This window comes from Ambystoma mexicanum, chromosome 12 (assembly GCF_040938575.1).
Source record: "Ambystoma mexicanum isolate Mex_15411 chromosome 12, UKY_AmexF1_1, whole genome shotgun sequence".
NCBI lineage: Eukaryota > Metazoa > Chordata > Amphibia > Caudata > Ambystomatidae > Ambystoma > Ambystoma mexicanum.
In genome coordinates, this window is record NC_090936.1 from 1152638300 (window position 1) to 1152662276 (window position 23977).

Below are 23977 nucleotides of genomic sequence, written 5' to 3' on the forward strand. Positions count from 1 at the left end.
TTCAATCTTACACAAGTTCTTTGTTCATACAATTTTGCTGCTTGCAACCCTGAGCATAACACAGTCTGGTATGCTATCAGTTTCTCCCGACACACCAGCTGTGCTGAACACGTTGGTGTTGCTTTGCTGTCAGACTCAAGGAAAGTACCACAGTGGCAATCGCTTCTCCCCACCTTGGCTATCAATGCGGGAGGGCCCTGTGTACCTTTTGACACACGTTACAGTGGTCGTCGGCTGTATTTCCTGGTCGTATGTTCCTTTTCCTTGAGGCTTCTTGAAAGTCTCCGCCTTTCTCCTCGGTGCCATCCTGGAATCGCTGCTTCCTTGTGCCTTTGGCCTTTCTCAGAATGTACTTTCTTGCTCCACCTTTTATCTGTGTAGGGAAGTTGGTTGTGTGTAGTTATCAGTAATTGCCTGGCTCTACCTGACCCTTGTGTTGGGACATGTTAAGTATACGGCTCTGGTGTTAGTCCGTTGTCGCTCACGATGAACTGCCCGTGAGAAAGTGTTTGTGTCGGAAAAGGGGGGGGTGGGGTTTGAGTTTCTAGATATCCTCCCTGGTAGGATGGGGGAAAAGGTGTCATAGGGTAGGGGATTCTGCATGAAACACCTGTGTATAGGTGCGTTACAAATGCCATATCATATCATATCTCACACTTCGGTGTCCCACTTCCACTCCTCGAAGACACCCCCCATCCAGGTGAACCTCCCACACTGGTCCACCCCCAGGAACTGGATCCAATAGCGATGGCCGTGTCCTGGCCACCTGGATGGCAGATCCCTGGGGACTAGCGGGTGGGACACGTTCAGGTTTCTCACAAAAGACTACAATACTTTAGGTGTGATAGAAGCTGATGTGAGAGAGTGTGATGTGGCTAAAGAGGAGAACTTAGTCGTGGCTAGGTTACTCTGGCATGCTAACTGCTAGGCCTGTGGAGTGTGTGTGTGTGCGTGGGTGTGGGTGTGGGTGTAGGTGTAGTGTAAGATGGTAGGAGATCTTAGAGGGGAATCGGTTAGTCTGTGGAAGGCCGGAACAGGCCTTACAAGGCAAAACAACCAGCAATCTGCACTTAGTCCTAGGCCATTTGCAGACCGGTCTCATGTCTCTAGCTCCCAATGTCACACCTTTCTCTGTGTCCCTCTCTCTGCTGTGTCTACCTCTAGCTCAAATAGTTACATTTTATCCCATGAGGAACAAAACAAGCACATGATGAAGGACAGAGTGACAAGGGCAGGATTGACGAAGAGCCAAAGTGTTTGTGGCGAGCACACTAGAACCAGCATCTTCTGTCGTCTTCTCAAATGACCGAGGTCCATCATGAGAAGGGCAGCAGATTGGTTCAACCTCATACTGCAAGAGCAAGACCAGGATGCACATATTTTTATTGGAAACTCAAAAACCTCCTTAAACTCAAATATAATCACATTCTCCAATGGCTCACATTGACAAGCAAGTAAAGGAGACTCTTTTTACACCAGCCATGGCACTGTCATTTAAACCAATAATCGAGAAAGGGCCCCATAGTATACAATCATTACACTAGAGCGTTACCCTGCCCCAGACATTATAGTCATTAGGGCGTGTGAGAGATATGTTACCCACACCTCTTACATCAAGGGCTCCCCTGATACAGAAAGCAAGACATTGAAAACTCTTGGTTGAAGTGTGTCTGGCTGCAGCTCATAATATTAGAATAGCGTATTCCACTGCTTTTTAGAAAGGTATGGCCGCAGTAAGTGGGATGAGATGGACCCATCAATCAGCTTAATACCGTAGAATGCAAGAGCACAAGCCCAGTCTATTGTCCGAGGACAAATAGCATATAGTACATTGATTCAGACCGGTATGGTTGCAGCAGTGACTGCAGGTGGAGAGGCAGCCACATGGTCTGAATTAAACGAGCATTTGTGATTTCGAGTGCCACGGCTCAGGCCTGAGGTACGTATGGTTTTTGTGTGCTTTTCAATGGACATACCCTCTTCAGTAAATGAGTGAATGACACCAGACAAAAGGCAAAAAAGGGGTCTCTTGGGATCCCTTCCATCTAAATATTTTCAAAGAAGGGATCTCCAGTAGGAGAAGACTCCACAGACCTAGTTACACATTGCAAGCGGATGGACATGTCCTTCAGCCCAAAACCTCATGGTGGTTTCAGAGGCGGGGCTCATTTTGAAGCACTTCGCACAGGGCGAGAACTGAGGCTAGAGAAAGAGGAGGCTCGAGTAGAGTAGCCACTTCCTCAAAACAGTGACTATACCCGACAGACGCCCAACCACAGCACTCAGGAAGGTGTAAGATTAACATTATTTCCTCTGCTGCGGGTGAAGATCACAGGCAGATGCGGGCAAGGCACAATGCAGAATGGTTATTGCAGAGTTTACGCGTAAACAAAGACACATTTCACCAAAGGTCAGGAGGACAAAACAAGATAAGTTACTAGTCCTTTCAGAAGAAATAAAAAAGACTTCTGGAAAATATAGCCATAGAGGAAGTACTGTTAACCGAGAAGTCAATTTACATTTTCAACATTCTTCCTTATACCAAAGAAAGACGGGAATCTAAGACCAATTCTAGACTAAAGACCTCGGATCATCTGAGCAAAAACCAAAAGTTTAAGATGATGGCACTTCAGGAAGTCATTGCTTGGTTACAAGAAAATCACTACCATCGATCTCCGGGCCACGAACACAGACTGTACCTTTAGTTTAAGACGGGGTAAAAACAATTATTGGGTAAACAATGAGGAGGCTTGTGAATCTGTTTAGATAAGTATGCTTAACATGTGCCTGCCTTACAGGTTGCATTCAACATTGCATTCTCAGTGTGCTTTCAGGGTGGAAAGTAGAGGAAGGCAGATTGAGTAAGAGGCTGTTGCAGTAGTCCAGCCTAGAGAGAACCAGGGCTCTGGAGACAGTGAGCTTCTGGGTCAAAGTGAGAAAGGGAAGAAGGTGCAGCTGGAAGTGGGCTTTCTTGGCAAGATCTGTGATGTGAGGTGAGAAGGAGAACGTGGGGTCAAAGATGACACCATGTTTTTTTTGCCTCACAGGAAGGTGATGGAAGAGGGCCCAAGGAGGCCAGCCAGAGTGAAAGAGGGAAAGCGGGAGCAGAGGTCCCAATGAGAAGGATCTCCATCTTACTGGCATTAAGGCACAGATCATTGTAGGCGCACCAATCCTGAATCGTGGGTAGACAATCAGGAATGATCGAGAGAGGAGGCTAAGGGGAGCCTGAAAGAGAGTTGAGCGTCATCGGCATAGCACTGAAAGTTAGAGGAGAAGGTAGAGATCAGGCGGGCCAATGGGGCCGAGTAGACATTGAAAAGCCAGGGTAAGTGCCCTGGGGAACACCACATGTGGAGAGAGAGGGAGTGGAGAGAAAGGACCCCAGTTTGCCATTGTGGTATTGAATTCCTCAAAAGTCTAACCCCGTTGGTGCTGTGTATAATGTTTGTTTGAAAAAGGAAGGAGATGAAGCAGCTTCCATAGCCTCAGATTCCACCTTCCGCTCTTCCTCACTCTGAAAAAGACAAGAGTCTCTTTTTTGTGCATTGTGGCTATAAGGGATCCTCCCCACTCAGCCATTTCTCACCAAGCCTTCTGTTTGTACACTGTCCCTTCTTTTTCCAGTGACTTCTCATTAGTATGGGAGGAATGAGTATTTCTTTTTTGTTTTTAACAAGTTTTATTGGCATCAACTCCTACTGTGCTCGATGCTGTGTGCTTGTCAAGCTGGTATTTTAGGCGTATAGCCCCGATTGGTCGACAATAGAGTATGAGGGCGGACTCAGCATGGCTTTTGGGTGTGCAGTCCTTTGGACAACAGTTTTCTCCTAGGCATGATCTGACGCCCCTACAGAGCTGGGGGCCAACTGCGTGGATTTGCCTCTTGGCTCCCCGATTTCTGGATCTTCAGGATCGCTGTCAATCCCAGTGCTAGTTTCCTCCACTTCGAGCTACCACGCGGTGACAGTGGACTCGACCTGACTTGGTGTTTGCTGCCCAGCACTTGGTATGGCACTCTTTTAAAGTGTTCGGTTAAATTGGTGGCAAACCCAGCAATGATCTATGTCATGGTCCTTTGAAAGGCAGCTGTTGCACAAATGGTGGGTGTCCGTCCAAAGAAACTAGGCGTTGTACCTGGGGCAGAATTTAAAAGGGTTGCTCTCCATGGGTGTTGAGGAAATTGAGTTGTCAAGTGAGGTCTTTGCCCTGCTTCTGATCGACCACTTGATTGATGTCTAAACTGCACAGGGTTTACGGCCTTGAAAATTCGGCGACCACTTGTGAAAGACGATGAAAAAATAGTTCACTGCTTGTACTTGCGGCAACTGCTATTTTTACCTCTGCTGACATTCTGGGTGCTATACAGAGACTGAAATCGGCTTTGCCGTTGGATGCTATGACACTTTCAGTTTGGAAAGTGGTTTTGCCCGATATTGTCTCCTGTGTTACGGATGCAGTGAACCATTCATTTTCTTCTGGTGCGATCTCTCCACGTCTTAAGCACACATTAGTGATCCCTTTACTAAAGAAGCCTTCCTTGTACCCCTCTAATCCAGCCACCTTTCGGCCCCTCTCGCTTTTACTGTTTCCTATGAAGCTCATGGAAATCTTGGTCAGCCCTCATCTGTGCTCTTTTCTCAAAAAATCTGTTTTTTCCTACTCCTGCCAGTCTGTTTTGAGGCTGTGTTGGATGATCTCACTATGGCAGCTGATCAAGGTGGTGTCGGTGCACAGATTCTTTTACATCTTTCAGCAGCGTTCGACATCAGCAATCATTCTATTCAGCAGGCATTTCTGGCTGAGCTCTGGCCTGGTTTCGGTCTCTCCTGCTGGATTGCACTCAGTCTCTGTCTTTATGCTCTTTTTCCTCTGCTCCCTCTTCTATTTCATGTGGAGTTCCACAGGGTTCTGCACTTTCTCCCATGTTATTTAATGTTCAGCCTCTGGTTTTGCTGATCCAATTCTTTGTGTTCCGGTGCTGTTCATACGCGGACGACACACAGATTATTATGCCGCTTGATCTTGTGTTTCAGGAAACAGCTGCTCGTGCCATCTCTGTTTGCAGGATTTTCATCTCTGGATGAACAACAACTGGTTGTGTTTAAACAGTGCCAAAACAAAACTTCTTTTTACTGAATCACCTAGGGGGCTCTCTCTTTGTACACTGGATTTTTGCCCCCCCTCTCTTGGTGCTTAACTTACACCTGTGACCACTGTGAAAAATATTGTTGTGAAAGTGTCAACCTCCCTATTGAGGGCAGCGCAGGGGTGTTGGTAGGTCTGCAGAAGACCTGGGGCTACGCTGATGTCGGAACTGCCGGGACTCGGGGCTAGGTAACCTTTTGTCTGTAGCTCCTGAGATTCTATCCGGGGCTACAACCAAAAGACCTGGGGCTATAGCCCCTTTAGCCCCCCCTAACAACGCCTCTGGTGCAAGTAAGCACGGTCTGACAAAAGGGGTATTTCGAACTCTATACCGAAGCATTTTCACGCACCGATTGGGTCCTCTTTCATGTCTGGAATTCTGGACTATTGTAACTACATATATCTCTCCCACCGGCATATATACTGCATGGAATGCGGATATTTCAAAACTCTGCTGCGAGAGATGCCACCCTGATGGCTTTACGGGCCCATATTTCTCCAGTCTTGCGCCCCCTGCATTGGCTCCCAATTGTTAAACGAGTGGAATGTAAGGCTTTATGTATGATACACCGCGCTTTCTATCAGGCCGGCCCGGAGTATCTACAGGAAAGAAATCCGCCATTATATCCGGTCTCGCTCACTTCGTTCATCAGAGGCACTACTGATCCAAGTTCCTAGACTTAAGCAGTCGAGACCAGGGGGCGGTTCCTTCTCAGTGGCCGCAGCCAAACTGTGGAATACCCGTGTCTTTACGGGTCATTGAGCCTCATTTCTCTGATGTTCTAGTCAGGTTGTTGTGGGTTGTTTGATTCTCTTTCTTTGCCCTCGCTGGTGGAAGTTGCGCTCTGTATAAATAGACCATAGCAGATGGTGGAAAGAAACTGTCAGTGAATACACACACACAACGCGTGTGTGCTGGGAAGTGAATAGGTAACTGGTCCCTTTTGAACCTTTGTAAACATTATATCTTCTGGCATAAGCTTTTTAAATTTGATTGATTTAGGGATTTTGTTCCAACATGTCATCTTGCAGTTACTTCACAGCTCTTCATTTGCTGAATGCTGTTGCAATAGGGGCTTTGTGTCTTCCAAGGGATTGTCGTGGGTGGATGCCCATCTTGATGGTTCCTTCTATGAACCTCAAGATTAGATGATGGCAAAAGCATCTGAATGGTAGGGCCCATTTTTGATAAGAGGGGTCCCCTTTGTTTAAACAAAGCCATTTCCAAGCACCGAGAGGCTGGTCCGGGATCGGAGGTAAGGCTCCGATGTGTTCCAGAGGCTGAAGCCCTCATCATCGGCATCATGGATTTACCTCCACGTCTGACATACATGGATTTGGTCCGATTCTGGATTCGCAGAATTTGAGGTTCTGGGTGATGGTATACCAGGAAGTGAGACTCGGATGTGTTGCCCCTCTACCCCATGAGCTTTATGATTGGTCAACTGGATTTGCAACTTGAATCTCTGCTACCCCAGAGCTAATGTGTAATGATTTGCCCCTTAAATGTTCAAAATGCTGCCCTGTGGCAATGTTCCCGACTTGGTCCTTAAGGTGTGTGTGGGGAAAACGATTTGTGTTACTTGGATGGATGAAATCAGATGTTTTTAGTTTGGGCTGGTGAGTGCCCATTGAAGCCCATGGACGGTACAGATCCTACCATGACTCTGTACTGGGTACAAGCTGCGTGATGCCTGCCAAAAGCGTGTGAGCTTAGATGTATGGTGGGAGACCGACTCGAGGAACTGAGTCCCATATCCCATTACTTTATATGGGGTACAGGGGTAGGATCCCTCTGGTCCTAACTGGGCACTGAATATGAGGACCCTCAAATGGATTATGTCGCTGCTACTGGTACTTTAATACTGATTCAGATATTCAGTCAAATCTGTGGCTCCTGTGGCCCTGAACATCAGGACAGAGTTTACCCAAATGCAGAATGTTTCACTGGCCACTACCCATGGGGTGGCCATGGGCCACGAAGTACATACAGGTCCTGCTGGCTCCGCTTACAGAGGGAGGCAAATCTATCAGAATGCACACGACCGATTCTGTTGGTTATGAGATGGCAAATCGGCCCTTTAACGGCTCGATCCGGAGGAGGAGGAGGGGGAGAAGGGGCAGGAATACTAATGTATTTGTTAAATTACATAGCGAATGGCATTCTTGTATTGTTTCGCAAATGCATATTAGTTTTCAACCATGTCATTAAATACAGAAATGAGTGATAAATCATTATTCCAAACAGGACACAAAGGGTAGTAGCTGTGCAATTAGTACATAAAATCAACGAACATTTTTGTCAATACATTTTGTGCAGGACAAATATAAAACAGAGAGGTCCTATGAGCTTTCTGAGTGGTGCAATGGATTTGGAGCTGGCGTCTCTGCTACCCTGTAATGTCAGCATGAGGCACTTTGCACCATGAGCTTTCTGAGTGGTGCAATGGATTTGGAACTGGCGTCTCTGCTACCCTGTAATGTCAGCATGAGGCACTTTGCACCATGAGCTTTCTGAGTGGTGCAATGGATTTGGACCTGGCGTCTCTGCTACCCTGTAATGTCAGCATGAGGCACTTTGCACCATGAGCTTTCTGAGTGGTGCAATGGATTTGGACCTGGCGTCTCTGCTACCCTGTAATGTCAGCATGAGGCACTTTGCACCATGAGCTTTCTGAGTGGTGCAATGGATTTGGACCTGGCGTCTCTGCTACCCTGTAATGTCAGCATGAGGCACTTTGCACCATGAGCTTTCTGAGTGGTGCAATGGATTTGGAGCTGGCGTCTCTGCTACCCTGTAATGTCAGCATGAGGCACTTTGCACCATGAGCTTTCTGAGTGGTGCAATGGATTTGGACCTGGCGTCTCTGCTACCCTGTAATGTCAGCATGAGGCACTTTGCACCATGAGCTTTCTGAGTGGTGCAATGGATTTGGACCTGGCGTCTCTGCTACCCTGTAATGTCAGCATGAGGCACTTTGCACCATGAGCTTTCTGAGTGGTGCAATGGATTTGGACCTGGCGTCTCTGCTACCCTGTAATGTTAGCATGAGGCACTTTGCACCATGAGCTTTCTCAATGGTGCAATGGATTTGGAGCTGGCCTCTCCGCTACGTGTGGTGTCGGTGTGAGGCACTTTGCGCCATAAGCTTTCTCAATGGTGTAATGGATTTGAGACTGGCTTCTGCTACCCTGTAATGTCAGCATGAGGCACTTTGCATCATGAGCTTTCTGAATGGTGCAATGGATGTGGACCTGGCTTCTCTGCTACCCCGTGATGTCAGTGTGAGGCACTTTGCATCATGAGCTTTCTGGATGGTGCAATGGATTTGAGACTGGCTTCTCTGCTACCCCGAGAGTCAGTGTGAGGCACTTTGCATCATGAGCTTTCTGGATGGTGCAATGGATTTGGACCTGGCTTCTCTGCTACCCCGTGATGTCAGCATGAGGCACTTTGCATCATGAGCTTTCTGAATGGTGCAATGGATGTGGACCTGGCTTCTCTGCTACCCCGTGATGTCAGTGTGAGGCACTTTGCATCATGAGCTTTCTGGATGGTGCAATGGATTTGAGACTGGCTTCTCTGCTACCCCGAGAGTCAGTGTGAGGCACTTTGCGCCATAAGCTTTCTCAATGGTGCAATGGATTTGGAGCTGGCCTCTCCGCTACGTGTGGTGTCGGTGTGAGGCACTTTGCGCCATAAGCTTTCTCAATGGTGTAATGGATTTGAGACTGGCTTCTGCTACCCTGTAATGTCAGCATGAGGCACTTTGCATCATGAGCTTTCTGAGTGGTGCAATGGATTTGAGACTGGCTTCTCTGCTACCCTGTAATGTCAGCATGAGGCACTTTGCATCATGAGCTTTCTGAATGGTGCAATGGATGTGGCCTGGCTTCTCTGCTACCCCGAGAGTCAGTGTGAGGTACTTTGTATCATGAGCTTTCTGGATGGTGCAATGGATTTGAGACTGGCTTCTCTGCTACCCCGAGAGTCAGTGTGAGGCACTTTGCATCATGAGCTTTCTGGATGGTGCAATGGATTTGAGACTGGCTTCTCTGCTACCCCGAGAGTCAGTGTGAGGCACTTTGCGCCATAAGCTTTCTGAATGGTGCAATGGATTTGGAGCTGGCCTCTCCGCTACGTGTGGTGTCGGTGTGAGGCACTTTGCGCCATAAGCTTTCTCAATGGTGTAATGGATTTGAGACTGGCGTCTCTGCTACCCTGTAATGTCAGTACGAGGCACTTTGCATCATGAGCTTTCTGAATGGTGCAATGGATTTGGACCTGGCTTCTCTGCTACTCCGTGATGTCAGTATGAAGCACATTGCGCCATAAGCTTTCTGGATGGTGCAATGGATTTGAGAATGGCTTCTCTGCTACCCCGTGATGTCAGTATGAGGCACTTTGCGCCATAAGCTTTCTGGATGGTGCAATGGATTTGGACCTGGCTTCTCTGCTACCCCGTGATGTCAGTATGAGGCACTTTGCGCCATAAGCTTTCTGGATGGTGCAATGGATTTGGAGCTGGCTTCTCCGCTACCCTGTGGTGTCAGTGTGAGGCACTTTGCGCCATAAGCTTTCTCAATGGTGTAATGGATTTGAGACTGGCTTCTGCTACCCTGTAATGTCAGCATGAGGCACTTTGCATCATGAGCTTTCTGAGTGGTGCAATGGATTTGCGACTGGCTTCTCTGCTACCCTGTAATGTCAGCATGAGGCACTTTGCATCATGAGCTTTCTGAATGGTGCAATGGATTTGGACCTGGCTTCTCTGCTACCCCGTGATGTCAGTATGAGGCACTTTGCGCCATAAGCTTTCTAAATGGTGCAATGGATTTGAGACTGGCTTCTCTGCTACCCCATGATGTCAGTATGAGGCACTTTGCGCCATAAGCTTTCTGAATGGTGCAATGGATTTGGACCTGGCTTCTCTGCTACCCCGTGATGTCAGTATGAGGCACTTTGCACCATGAGCTTTCTAAATGGTGCAATGGATTTGAGACTGGCTTCTCTGCTACCCTGTAATGTCAGCATGAGGCACTTTGCATCATGAGCTTTCTGAATGGTGCAATGGATTTGGAGCTGGCTTCTCTGCTACCCCGAGAGTCAGTGTGAGGCACTTTGCATCATGAGCTTTCTGGATGGTGCAATGGATTTGAGACTGGCTTCTCTGCTACCCCGAGAGTCAGTGTGAGGCACTTTGCGCCATAAGCTTTCTGAATGGTGCAATGGATTTGGAGCTGGCCTCTCCGCTACGTGTGGTGTCGGTGTGAGGCACTTTGCGCCATAAGCTTTCTCAATGGTGTAATGGATTTGAGACTGGCGTCTCTGCTACCCTGTAATGTCAGTACGAGGCACTTTGCATCATGAGCTTTCTGAATGGTGCAATGGATTTGGACCTGGCTTCTCTGCTACTCCGTGATGTCAGTATGAAGCACATTGCGCCATAAGCTTTCTGGATGGTGCAATGGATTTGAGAATGGCTTCTCTGCTACCCCGTGATGTCAGTATGAGGCACTTTGCGCCATAAGCTTTCTGGATGGTGCAATGGATTTGGACCTGGCTTCTCTGCTACCCCGTGATGTCAGTATGAGGCACTTTGCGCCATAAGCTTTCTGGATGGTGCAATGGATTTGGAGCTGGCTTCTCCGCTACCCTGTGGTGTCAGTGTGAGGCACTTTGCGCCATAAGCTTTCTCAATGGTGTAATGGATTTGAGACTGGCTTCTGCTACCCTGTAATGTCAGCATGAGGCACTTTGCATCATGAGCTTTCTGAGTGGTGCAATGGATTTGCGACTGGCTTCTCTGCTACCCTGTAATGTCAGCATGAGGCACTTTGCATCATGAGCTTTCTGAATGGTGCAATGGATTTGGACCTGGCTTCTCTGCTACCCCGTGATGTCAGTATGAGGCACTTTGCGCCATAAGCTTTCTGGGTGGTGCAATGGATTTGAGACTGGCTTCTCTGCTACCCCATGATGTCAGTATGAGGCACTTTGCGCCATAAGCTTTCTGAATGGTGCAATGGATTTGGACCTGGCTTCTCTGCTACCCCGTGATGTCAGTATGAGGCACTTTGCACCATGAGCTTTCTAAATGGTGCAATGGATTTGAGACTGGCTTCTCTGCTACCCTGTATTGTCAGCATGAGGCATTTTGCATCATGAGCTTTTTGAATGGTGCAATGGATTTGGAGCTGGCTTCTCTGCTACCCCGAGAATCAGTGTGAGGAACTTTGCTCCATAAGCTTTCTGAATGGTGCAATGGATTTGAGACTGGCTTCTCTGCTACCCTGTGATGTCAGTGTGAGGCACTTTGCATCATGAGCTTTCTGAATGGTGCAATGGATGTGGACCTGGCTTCTCTGCTACCCAGTGATGTCAGTATGAGGCACTTTGCGCCATAAGCTTTCTGGATGGTGCAATGGATTTGGAGCTGGCTTCTCCGCTACCCTGTGGTGTCAGTGTGAGGCACTTTGCGCCATAAGCTTTCTCAATGGTGTAATGGATTTGAGACTGGCTTCTGCTACCCTGTAATGTCAGCATGAGGCACTTTGCATCATGAGCTTTCTGAGTGGTGCAATGGATTTGAGACTGGCTTCTCTGCTATTTATTTATTTATTTATTAAATTTATATAGCGCGCAGGCAGCCCAGGGGCATTGTGGCACTGTTACTTGCAAGGAAGACTTAGTTACAATGTGAGCAGGTTGTGCCTTGGGTTACAGTAAGGCAGTGACCTGTGATCAGATATATCACATAATACATCATACAATACAATTATGAGGGCTAGGCCATGTAATTGTTAGATGAACAGGGTCGTTTTCAGGGTTTGCCGAAAGGCGGTCAGTGAGGGTTCAGAGCGCAAGGAGCTAGGGAGGGTGTTCCAGTGTACGGCAGAAAGGTACGGGAAACTGGAGCCCCCTGCTCTGGTCCTTTTTACCCTGGGTACTGAGAGCATGCTGGCATAGGGTGATCTAGTGGGTCTTGTGGAGGAGACCAGGTGGATCCTCTGCGAAAGGTACATTGGGGCGGCAAGATGGACACATTTGTGGGTGATGCTTAGAGCCTTGAATAGGATCCTCTCCTTTATGGGGAGCCAGTGGGAAGCTTTTCTGGCAGCGGTGATGTGCTCTCTCTTGGCAATGCCTTGTGCAGCGCATAGGGCACTGTTCTGTATTACTTGGAGCTTCTCAAGATTTTTGTTGGAGGTCCCAAGGAAAAGAATATTGCAGTAATCAAGTCGCGAGCCGGTTATGGCCCTGGCTATGTTAGTGCAGGTGTCTTTTGACAGATAAGGTCTGATTGCGTTAAGGAGTTTTGCATGGTAAGCGGCCGAGGAGGCAATGGCGTTTACTTGTCTGGTCATGGATAGATTGGAGTCTAAGTAGACGCCTAGTGTTTTTACCGTGTCAAGTACTGGGATCGTGATTGAGTCAATGGTGAAATGGCTGAACTGAGCGTCAAGTTTCTTGATGGTGTCAGGGGAGCCTACGAGTAGGAGCTCAGTTTTGTCGGAGTTAAGGCAGAGGCCGTTGATAGCCATCCACATTTGAATTGTGTTGTAGATGTTGTTGAGGGTAGCAGAGTCCGTGTCATAGTCGCCTGTCAGAGTGAGAAGGATCTGTGTGTCGTCGGCGTAGTTGGTGTAAGAGATGCCCATGGCGTCAAGGATGAGGAAGAGGGGGCGGGTGAAGATGTTGTAGAGGGTGGGGGAGAGGCAGGAGCCTTGAGGAAGAGGGGGCTACCCTGTAATGTCAGCATGAGGCACTTTGCATCATGAGCTTTCTGAATGGTGCAATGGATTTGGACCTGGCTTCTCTGCTACCCCATGATGTCAGTATGAGGCACTTTGCGCCATAAGCTTTCTGAATGGTGCAATGGATTTGGACCTGGCTTCTCTGCTACCCCGTGATGTCAGTATGAGGCACTTTGCACCATGAGCTTTCTAAATGGTGCAATGGATTTGAGACTGGCTTCTCTGCTACCCTGTAATGTCAGCATGAGGCACTTTGCATCATGAGCTTTCTGAATGGTGCAATGGATTTGGACCTGGCTTCTCTGCTACCCTGTGATGTCAGTATGAGGCACTTTGCACCATAAGCTTTCTGGATGGTGCAATGGATTTGGACCTGGCTTCTCCGCTACCCTGTGGTGTCAGTGTGAGGCACTTTGCGCCATAAGCTTTCTCAGTGGTGTAATGGATTTGAGACTGGCTTCTGCTACCCTGTAATGTCAGCATGAGGCACTTTGCATCGTGAGCTTTCTGAGAGGTGCAATGGATTTGAGACTGGCTTCTCTGCTACCCTGTAATGTCAGCATGAGGCACTTTGCATCATGAGCTTTCTGAATGGTGCAATGGATTTGGAGCTGGCTTCTCTGCTACAACGAGAATCAGTGTGAGGAACTTTGCACCATAAGCTTTCTGAATGGTGCAATGGATTTGAGACTGGCTTCTCTGCTACCCTGTGATGTCAGTGTGAGGCACTTTGCATCATGAGCTTTCTGAATGGTGCAATGGATGTGGACCTGGCTTCTCTGCTACCCAGTGATGTCAGTATGAGGCACTTTGCGCCATAAGCTTTCCGAATCGTACAATGGATTTGGGATTGCATTTAATATGTTCTTTTCGAATAGTGACTATCATTTGTTAATTTAACTATGTAATTAAATATTCGTAATTTTGTATTGTTTTTGTAATTATTGACAAATGTATTTATTATTTCAACAAATAAGTGAATTGGAGATTAAAACCAATGTCAGATTAGGAGGACGATAATGCACTGGCTGTTTTACCCCGCCCAGAGCAGCTGTTTCTGAAAAATGTATTTATAATAAAAATGAGATTACATGAATGATATCCGCATTAGATATGTTACCATGGGGACCGTATGCCCACGTCTAGTTGCAGTGGCCTTGAATCCCTGGCGATGGTGCAGAGACGGGTAGTGTCCGTGGCGATAGGGACTAAGGGGGCGCTTGTTTAGGTAGTCACATGCCTGGATGTTGAGGTGCTGAAACTAAGAAATTTTGCAAATTAGTACTTACAACGATAATAGTGTTATTTCTGTATTGCAAAACAAGTCACTGTACGCCAGTGGCCTTCAAACTGGGGTGTGTTGGTGTGGGGGCTATTTAAAAAGGTATTACAATGACTGTTTTTAATATAGAAAAGATTACAGTGACTGCTTTTAATAGAAAATATAAACAGCAGAAAATCTGCTTATATTTTTAAGAATCTGGGCTCCCACTTGACATCCTTTGGTAAGGGAGAATTGGGGGGGGCAGCACACTCTTTGTACACAATGTACAAAAGTTAGTTAGCCTCACAGAGTACACCACAGACCCACACAACTTCTGTCAGGAATGATTTGCTACGTTTGCTGAGCAGCCTGGGGACAGTCTCTTGATCTTCTAATTATTCTGGCCTAACGTATTCTATGTCAGGCTACAAACTACTGTGTTGTGATGAGCACTTGCAGTGAGAATGTTAGAATGTTGAGAGGTGAGTGATGTATGGGGGTTCTGAGGGAGCCGTAGGAGTGGAAGGAGAAGGATGAAACTGGCTGGATGGGATGCCGGTGTTTTCATGCACTTGATTACTTGGTGATGACAATAAAGCAGAAGAACGTCCCTTTATGCGACCGGATTCTTGCAATTATTACATACTGCAAACTCTGCTCAGTGCAGCACTGCCAGAATACGCTCTTCTCGCACAAATATCCAAATAAGACAGCATAGCATAAAAGACCCTTTCATAAAGTTCATGGGGGCAATGACGCAGAGCAGGTATTTCCAGTGCTTGTGTGTTTGGTGGCCGTGGCAAAGAGGTCACTGACTGGAGTGGGCGGAGCCTACAATGATTGCTTATGGGAATTCAGTTCGAGCACACTCGCCCGTTGGCACTTCTGCGCGATCTGGAAGCTGAAGATTTGTGGGTGGCACTTCCTCATGCGGCGATGGATGACTCATTTCTAGCTTACGAATCAGTCCGGTCATTCGCTTCTCTGGCGCTGGGTCAGGTGTGTCACAGCTAGGATTCTGGGGGGAAAAGGTTCCGCTCTGTAGGATGCAGAGCACAAGTCGAGGGTACCTGCGGGTGTCCCCCTTGGGATTTTAGAGGCTGTGTGTAAAATGAAAACTGTTCACCACCTATTGTTGAACTTCGGAATTTTCACCGTCCTCGGGACTCGATCCGCGGTCGCCCGGTTCGCAGGTCTGGCACTACACAAATGTGCCAGATAAGCAAAAGAGAACTGGCAAGCAACTGAATATGAAAAATCATATTTCCGGACTGCATTTTCCAGGGGAAGCTTTGTGCTTGATTCTTCGAGTTTAACACATGCACACATTTTCAAAACACTATTCAAAGAAAATACCCTCTCTTGGTTTTTGGTGTTTGTTGATTCTATGAAAGGTAAATACCCTTAGTCCTGTAAAATTTTTATGGTGATGCAAAGCCAATTGAATTACATTTTCATATTTCACCTAGCTATGTTAGTTTCTGGTGACGTCACATCCCATTGCGTATGTTAATGAGTTCCCCCACTTTTTTTTTCTTAGGACATGACCCCTGGTAGGGTGAATCATTTTGCAGCATCTGAAAAAATACATTTATTTCTCCGAGTATTATGCAACATTTGCATCACAAAAACGGGAGATGCTATGAGGACTATATCCTAAAAGTGTGAGGCTCCTGTGTTATCGTGTTTCTTTTCCAGTTAGCAGACTCATTTTCACCTCAATGAGTCCTCATCAAAGACTTCATTACCGGAATTTATACTTCGAATCGCTGCCAGCATGGACTGCAGGCGCTCTGCCATATCCGAAAGACAGGCACTGCCCCTGAATAAGCCCAAGCCCCTCAGAGTTTTGTGCCCCTTAGGTCCCAGGTTCCCTGTGTGAGAGTCCTCTCTCAGCTTGTGAATTGCAAGGGGTGGGAGGGAGGGGTCGCTGGGTCCCTACCGAGAATCTGTATGTAAATCCAATACTGAGTCCAAAGGCTAGACCGTGCGGGATCCAAAGGTTGCCATACAAGGTCATGGCTGCTGCCTACCTCAAAGAGTCAGGGCTTTGTGAAAGGTGTCTGGGATTTAAAGTCAAAAGGCCCATCGAAAGAAACCCGCAGATAGTACATGATTGCAACCCGTGATTTGAATGAATTTCCCACTCTGGTCCCAAACTTCTATTTAACCGAGGGTCTGCATCCTCACATTATGGAACTGGGGATCAATCCCAAAGTACAGAAGAGTTAGCTAAACCAAAGAGGGATTGTGTGGAAGCCCCGCTGGTTGCTGCAGTCACCCAAGAACTGTTCTAGGTGCAAAGCTCTGCTGGTATCTGCATAAAGCCATCGACCAAAGCTAGAAACCCCAATCATGGTGCTTTCGTCCCTTGATTGCCTGCTCCCAGGAAAGCCTTGGTGCCCACTCCATGCACAGGCCTGGCACAGAGGCAAAAGCATTGGACAGAATGGCAACCGACGGAGTCAGAGGCCTGCGTTTGCTATTCCCGGACAAAAGAAAACATGCACAAGCTGGTTGTACAGTCTTTACCTTCTGCTATTCAGAAGATTGCTTGCCATGACCCTGACTACAAAGATTCCAGAGCACATGCACTGAAACACCCAGGCTGTCTGCAGCCTGAAGTTGCACAGCCAGCAAGGACCCCAGGAGTGGTACCTTCACCACCAGTGTAACACACATCGTGCCATTCCGGTGGTTCCCTCGATCCCCTTCTGAGTGGACGGCTCCACGACTGCTACCAATTCACGAGCTGAAGGTTAAGGAACCGATCTGCCTAGATTTAGGAAGGTGCCCTCTGCCCCACAACCCTGGGCCGAGGGGAACCTTCCTGGCAGATGCCCTGATTTCATTCTGCACTTTCTATTAGTCATGTATTTATTTCAAGGATTTTATACTGCGCCAAATGGCTACCATAGTGGTCTCAGAGCGCCTGGCCCACCTGGAAGTTGGCATATTGCACCACTGCCCAGGGCATCCAGGACATCCAATCTGCAGAGGAAAAAGAGTAGAGGAAATGTAAGAGCATGAGAAAGTTGTTTGATGGCACAGGTAGGTAATTAGGATGGGCAAAATGCTTGTATTATTATGGATATGTGTTTGTCCATTATAAGGGAACTATCTTCTAGAGAGAGGCGACTTGGAAGAGTATGTGTTAAGCTAATAAACGCACTGCCGTTTGTCGTGGCAAATTCACCATTTTGACAACAATTGCGTACAACTACTGTTGAGTAGTACATGAAAGTGCACAAAATATTCTGCTACTAACCGACACAAATTGTGTAGTTAATTGTCTAACTGTACCTTTTGCTTTGTTTTAAAATCACTCTTAGTAAGCCTTTTTGTTCACTGGCTTCCTTTTTTAGATGTTTGTTCAGCAGTTAATAAAAAATTGTTTCTAGGATTCACAATCCCCGTTTTCTGTGATCTCCTTTCTGGCTAGTATTTGTTAAACCTAGCATATGCTGCATCCCAAACCTAGCTACAGTGCGTCTCTGAACAGGGGTAGTCTTTGACTCTCTTTCCTTCTCTGTGCAAATTCACCACAGAGTCAATAATCCACTCATTGGGTAGGTTGGTAGGCGCCTTTAGTGGCAGTCAGCTAAGCAGCATACAGACAGTTCACAAGGCAGGACACAAAGCCAACGCTCAAACTGGATATGGCGAAGCCAGCTCACTTCCTGTGTTGCCATGTTTTTTTCATACTGTTAACGCACACAGGTCTGGAAAGGGGTGGGTCATGCATCTTGTACCAGCAGCCGTATACAATGTTACAGGTGAATTCCACCTGTTCTACAGGATTCTCATAATATGGTCAACAAGGTTCGGTAGGGTTCTCACACCATGGCGAGTAAACCTTGCAACAAGCAGCAGGCCTGTTCAGACACACTTCTAGCGATTCAACATTTTCTACTACAACTACAGTTCTCACACGGCTAAGGCAGTGCCTGGTCTGCCTAATGTTATTCATTCTACGCACTGAAGCCGTCACGCCTGGCTCGGTGGTGATCTAAAACACGCTTGCCTGTGCGAAACAGGAAATCCATAGGAAGCGAGCAGACTATGAGCTGAGATGCTTCTCACAGCATACCTGAAGTACATTTCAGTTAGGACGTGCGCACGCCGACATAGAATGATGTGGATATAGGCAGTCAGGCACAATTTAACATGGCAGCCGAAGGGGGCGGACCTTTCACAAGTGAGGAACAGAGTTTACATAAACAGAGAATGATTTTGCTTTTTTCAGCACAGTTCCTAAGTCTGTTTTGGAGTATTATACGATACAATAGAAATACTGGTAGATATGCATGCTTAACATATCTACCATGCCTATTTATGGTACAGCAGGTACACTGCCAACTCATTCTGGAGCTGCCAAGCCAACTCAGTATGAGGGCTAATCCAGGAGTGGGATGCGTGGGAGGTGAATGTTTTTGTTAACAAAAGGCAAAAGCGTAGGATGTACAGAATTAATAAAGTAGTTATGTCATGTCTGGCGTTACCTCCCAGCGCCAAGAAGCGAGCAAGGAATCCTTTAGGCTGCAAACCAACAATGTGAGCACCAGTGTGCCCCAAGAGCAGCTCAGAAGTGCCCCTCAGCCACAGACAGTTCTGCAGTAGGGACAAGAGGCTGGCGCTGGAGACACTTCCAGATTAGGGTGGCTTTCAGTAGGCAGGCTCACTGCTTAGGATCCAGCTCTGAGGCTGCGGCCCAAGCAGTCATTGTGCCATGCCAGCACACTGTTGAGGATTCCTTACCCTCTGGGAATAGTCTGTATATAAACTACCCCATTCCAAGCCCTTTTCTGAGCTGCAGTTGCCTTGTTAGTTTAACAGGTGGCAGTAAGGAAAACTCAGATAGCTCCTGGAAACCAACTGTTTTTACATGATAACTTGCCATTTCTACAGCGCTGAACAGTCTTCAGGCCTAAATTCCCAGGACAGTATTAAACCTCGCACTGAAGTTAATGGGCTTGAAACCAATTAATTTGCTCCAAAAAATCGACTGAAGGCAAGAGAAATGGTAATCTGGGGAGTTTAAACAATTGGAAACTGATCGAAAGCAATAGGCAAGTTGGCATTAAACATGTCACAACACAAATTAATTTACTCCAAAGCTGACTCCAAGACAGAGGTTAACTGGGGATTTGGGCAGGAGACTGGCTGTAAAATAAGTCAAAAGCCCTTTCAAACCCCAGGCGGGATTACATTAAAATCTGCGAACACGAACATTAATTTGCACCAAGACTGACCCACCTCCACACTACCCATTTTCCGGCAGCAAGGGGAAGTGCATGTTGGCATACAGCATTGCAACTCAATTTCTAAGCTGTACATCGAACCCGACGTACACTGCTGTGCAAGAACAGAACCTGGGGTCCTTGCCGCTTCTCTGAATTTATTAAACGAACCCTAACCTTTCCCGCCTTTTCCCATGCGGTACATGTAACCAGCAGGGACTGGAAACCTTACAGTTATTGATTTTGAAGAAGCTGCAGAATGCACACTATTTTATTAAATGGCCTACCTTTATTAGAGGAGTATAGAAATGTGTAAGATGGTCTTCACTGCAAAAGGTGGATCTCTACTATTGGGGTGTAAAAGAACATTACATGGAAAAAGGTGGAGCCTTGAGACTGGCCACTGATACATTAACAATTGTAGGTAGATCCATATAAATGTGCTCCTTAGCAGGGAAGTAATACCATTTTGAAAGCCCTCTTGGATTTTTCTCAACTTTAACTACGTCACTACACAAGTCAACCGAATACTCAGGGTACAAACTTTGCCAGTTCATAAACTGGGGTGCCTTTTAACCAAGATCGGCTCAACTGGGTGTCAGTCTGTCATAGGACTTAGAGACAGACCATCTTCTGATTGGCCAGACAGTCCTCCGATGTTACTTATATGGAGCAGTGTTAAAGGCGGGCCTTTGCTTTGGGATCACTGGGGTGCCTTTTCAAAGGCAATCAAGAGTTCTGGAAACCTTGATGCTCTGGTGCCGCTGATTGTTACCAAATGCTGACAAACGATTCTCTGGAATACCCGAGGCAAGAGGTCTACAGTGATGATGTGGATGTGATGGCAACAAAGCAGGTCTCCAATCAAGAACCGCTGTGCTGAACAGGAATATAACTGTTGGAGTATGGTGCAGCTGCCCACTTCACTAAGGCGTGCATGTGAAATAGACAGAATTCAGCAGAGACATTTCAGGCAAAAGATGGACTGCTTGGAGTGCTGATACTACTTTTAGGTGATTTGCTTTTTTTTCCCGGAGTCTTGGTTGGTTCTTCTATCAGGTAGCAACCAAAGGCATATGGCTCTGTGAGCGGCCCACAGTCTTGGCTTCTGGTGCTTCTGCCTCTTGTCTTCCAGGCAGGCACAGGGCAGAAAGGGTTTCCTGGGAGCAGGGGAGTCTTGAGAGTTCATGACTTGACTGTCGCTGTTGGTGTAAAGCAGTGGTTGAAGTGGGGGGGAAAGGTGCTCCTCTACTTTTTTAAATTAAGTTCTGCCATTCCTATACTTGTATTTTAAAAAGAAGCCATTCAGGAATGGCTTAGTTTTAAAATAAAAGTGTAGGAATAACTTGAAACCTGCACTTCGGTGCACTGCACTGAACATTCCCTTAAACAGCAGGTGTGTTTGTTTAGGGGTTTGTAGGGGTTTCGAACCCTTCGACCACTGGTGTAAAGTGGTCTTATATAGTGCGTCTCTGGAAGAAACGAGGGCAGTGTGTGTTAGACGGCCAGTGGCTAGGCAGATGCAGAAACCTTTTGGTGTTGATGGATGCAGGTCGGAAGTAGCTGTTACCTGTGTGCCGATATGAAAATCTGTTTGTGGTTGATATGGACCGGGCAGGTTAACCGCTGGGGCAGCCCTCGGATTGTGAAGTGCAGAATTGACAGAATAGTTGTTAATAGAAGATGTATAGCATCTGAGTCGGTTAAGTGCACTAGACCTGGTCAGTCGTATGAAGGTGGGTGGGTAGTGTAGGGATGCAAGATTATAGTAGTGAGCTGTTAGTTGAGGGATGAGGGGATGGAGAGGGAAGGGGAGTTAGGTTGTTGCTTCTTGGTTGTAGATTTCACAGACCAGTGTTATGCAGCATGATATCCATCACTCAAATTGGATTCCCACAGATGGTAGTGAGAAGAGGTTCACTATTGCTTGTCTTAAAGTAGTCCAGTTGCTGGTGTACACAGTCTTTAGCCGGTTGCAATTATCTTTCATTTCTTTCAGAGTGGTTGGTCGAAATGCCAAGCCTTGAGCTGTTTCCTGAAAGTCAGGTAGTTCGCCAGGTACAGAGGTTTGGGTAGGGTTATCCACAGTTTTGTGAGCAGAACTGAAAGAGGATCCTCCTTGCCGTTTCTTGTTAAGTCGGGGACTAGTACTAGTGCAGCATTGCTGGAGCTAATTGTCCTGGAAAGAGTGTATTGTTGAAACATACTTCTGAAGGAGACAGGGCCCCTCCCTGGTATGAACGATGGGTGATGCACAATGTTTTTAAATGTACCATTTTTTTGATGGGTAACCAGTGGAGAATATGTGATGCCATCTCATCAGGTCCAGGGATTGTGGTGGAGTTAGAACCTGTAGGATTGCAGAGCATCAGTTCTGTTTTGCCAGGGGTGAGTTTTAGTCTGTTTACCGTCATCCAGACATTACAAACTGCCTTGCATAGGTGGACGTGTGGAGCGTTTGGTGACAAGTGGTTCCCAAATGTGTATATTATTTGGTTGCCTTTCGCGTAGATGTAGCATGAGATACCAGGTCTAGTAGGGGTGGTGATTGAAGGGATAGTTGGGTTCCTCAGATCACTGCATATTTATGATGTCCCACAGATAACTGGCAGACTGACCGTCAGAACAGGTCTTGGAAGAGTGCAGGCACAAACAGCACTTCCTCACGATTCCTCTCTGGTTGGACGTCTTCTTCTGTGCTATGGGAGTAGGCCCACAAGGTTTCATTTGTACAATGTTTTATCAGCCATAAAATCACTGGTGGGTACCACTTTCAACTTGATCTTCTTGCCGGGCTAGCTCTCCAGGTACGGATTCAGGCTTCAATCTAGACATTCAGAAACTGGTATTGAAAGCTACAGCTCTCACCATAACCATATTTGTCAACATCTGCACCCGGCTCACTCTCTCATAGGGAAACATGATCTGGCTGTAGGACCCTGTACTAGATGTACACTGGGGTTCCCAGTAGGCCCAACAGTAGGGCACACCATGCTGTATGGCAGTAGAACTCAAAAGGACCGGCTGGCAGTAGAGCTCCCACGAGTAACTATACTGGGGCTTCAGGCTCACCTTGCTATCCGTCTCCCCGATAAGGATTTATTAGAGAAAAAGGTCTGTAAAGCAGTCAGGAATAATTGAAATGAATCAGAGCCTCGCATCAGAGGTACAGTCTGGGAATTTAAACATTTGGTAAGAGTAAGTTTAAATAGAAAACGTGAAGCCTGCAGTTTGTGGGCCTTTGGCTCAGTAGTACTTGCTTTCTTGTGTGGACCCTCACCCGGTGTCAGGTGACAGGCTTAAATCCCCACTAACCTAGTTTCTTCTCCTGAAGGGTTCCTTTTCAAAGAGTATTCAGTGGGTTTCCTATAGGCGTGACTAGAATGGGTGGGAGGGGGTTGAGGGAGGTCTTGGACAAGTAAGGCATGGAACGTGAGGGAATACAGTTGAAAACCGGCATCAAATAACTGTCCGTTTGCTATAGCATGCAACAAAACGAAATCCATCAGAAACGGGGATAATTTAGAATTAATCCTAATGTTTGAGATGGTGAAAACCCAGAAGGAAGCTTCTTGTCCTATAAAACAGAAGAGAGACCATGTATCTTTAAAATATCATTGCGCTTGCGAGCAGAGATGTTATTGTGACCTGCAACACTATTAGCTGGTCAGCAAGAAATGTAAACAACATAAGTCAGTATATTACAGACAAATGTAATGTCACTTTCCGGATCTGGTGAAGAAATCTAAGCGTGCAGTCCGAAAGGAGATCAGGACGTGTAAAACGCTACATAGAGAAATTATTCAGGGGCTGGCAGGTGGTGACACCAAACGGAACTGGGAAATCCTTGGCCACCCATAAAGGGATCCTTGTTAAACGTACCGCAAACCCAATACCTGAAGGTACCTTGAGAAAATATATTACTGACAAATATTATGACAGAAATGAAATTAAACTTCCGGAAGAATTCGGCTGGTCCGGGCCTTTTGAGCTATCCTTTGTGAAGATATTGAGTCGCTAATAAGAAGCTCAAAAGGTCCAAAGCCCCTAGACCGGAAAGCTGGGCTTATATTCTCTCCAAATTGTTTGGCAAGGTATGTGAGGAAGATAGGATTCTATTTTCATGGATACGCTCCATACTAATACCTGTATATAAAAAAGGTATTGGGTCATCACCGCCGAATAATCGTCAGCTGTCAATGCTAAAACCTTTTATAAGTTTGTCCTGGGGAATTTCAAAAATGTGTTGATTCCAATAATATACTGGGTACCTTTGAAACAGGATTCAGACAAGGATCTGTGACTGTACATAACATACTATTACTTGACTCCTTGATGTAAGTGCTCCATGTAAATCTGAAAGGGACTTTTGACAATGTTAATAGACCGAATATTTGGTTGAAGCTGAGAAACTATGGTATTCCAACATGGTATTTACAAATTCTGGTATAGTTACATGACTCCACGAAGGTTTCGGTGCAATTAGACAGTGAAGGGGTCCGCACGGGTATGAGCCCTGTCAACCGTTGGGTTAAACAGGGCTGTTTGCTGTCCCCCTATTGTTCTG

At 46.7% G+C, this 23977-nt stretch overlaps 1 protein-coding gene across 17 annotated transcripts in view; it reads left to right on the forward strand.

Moving 5' to 3' along the window:
• GRIP1 (glutamate receptor interacting protein 1) overlaps positions 1 to 23977 on the forward strand; it is a 1760673-nt gene that overhangs the window by 1692583 nt on the left and 44113 nt on the right. The window lies entirely within an intron of this gene.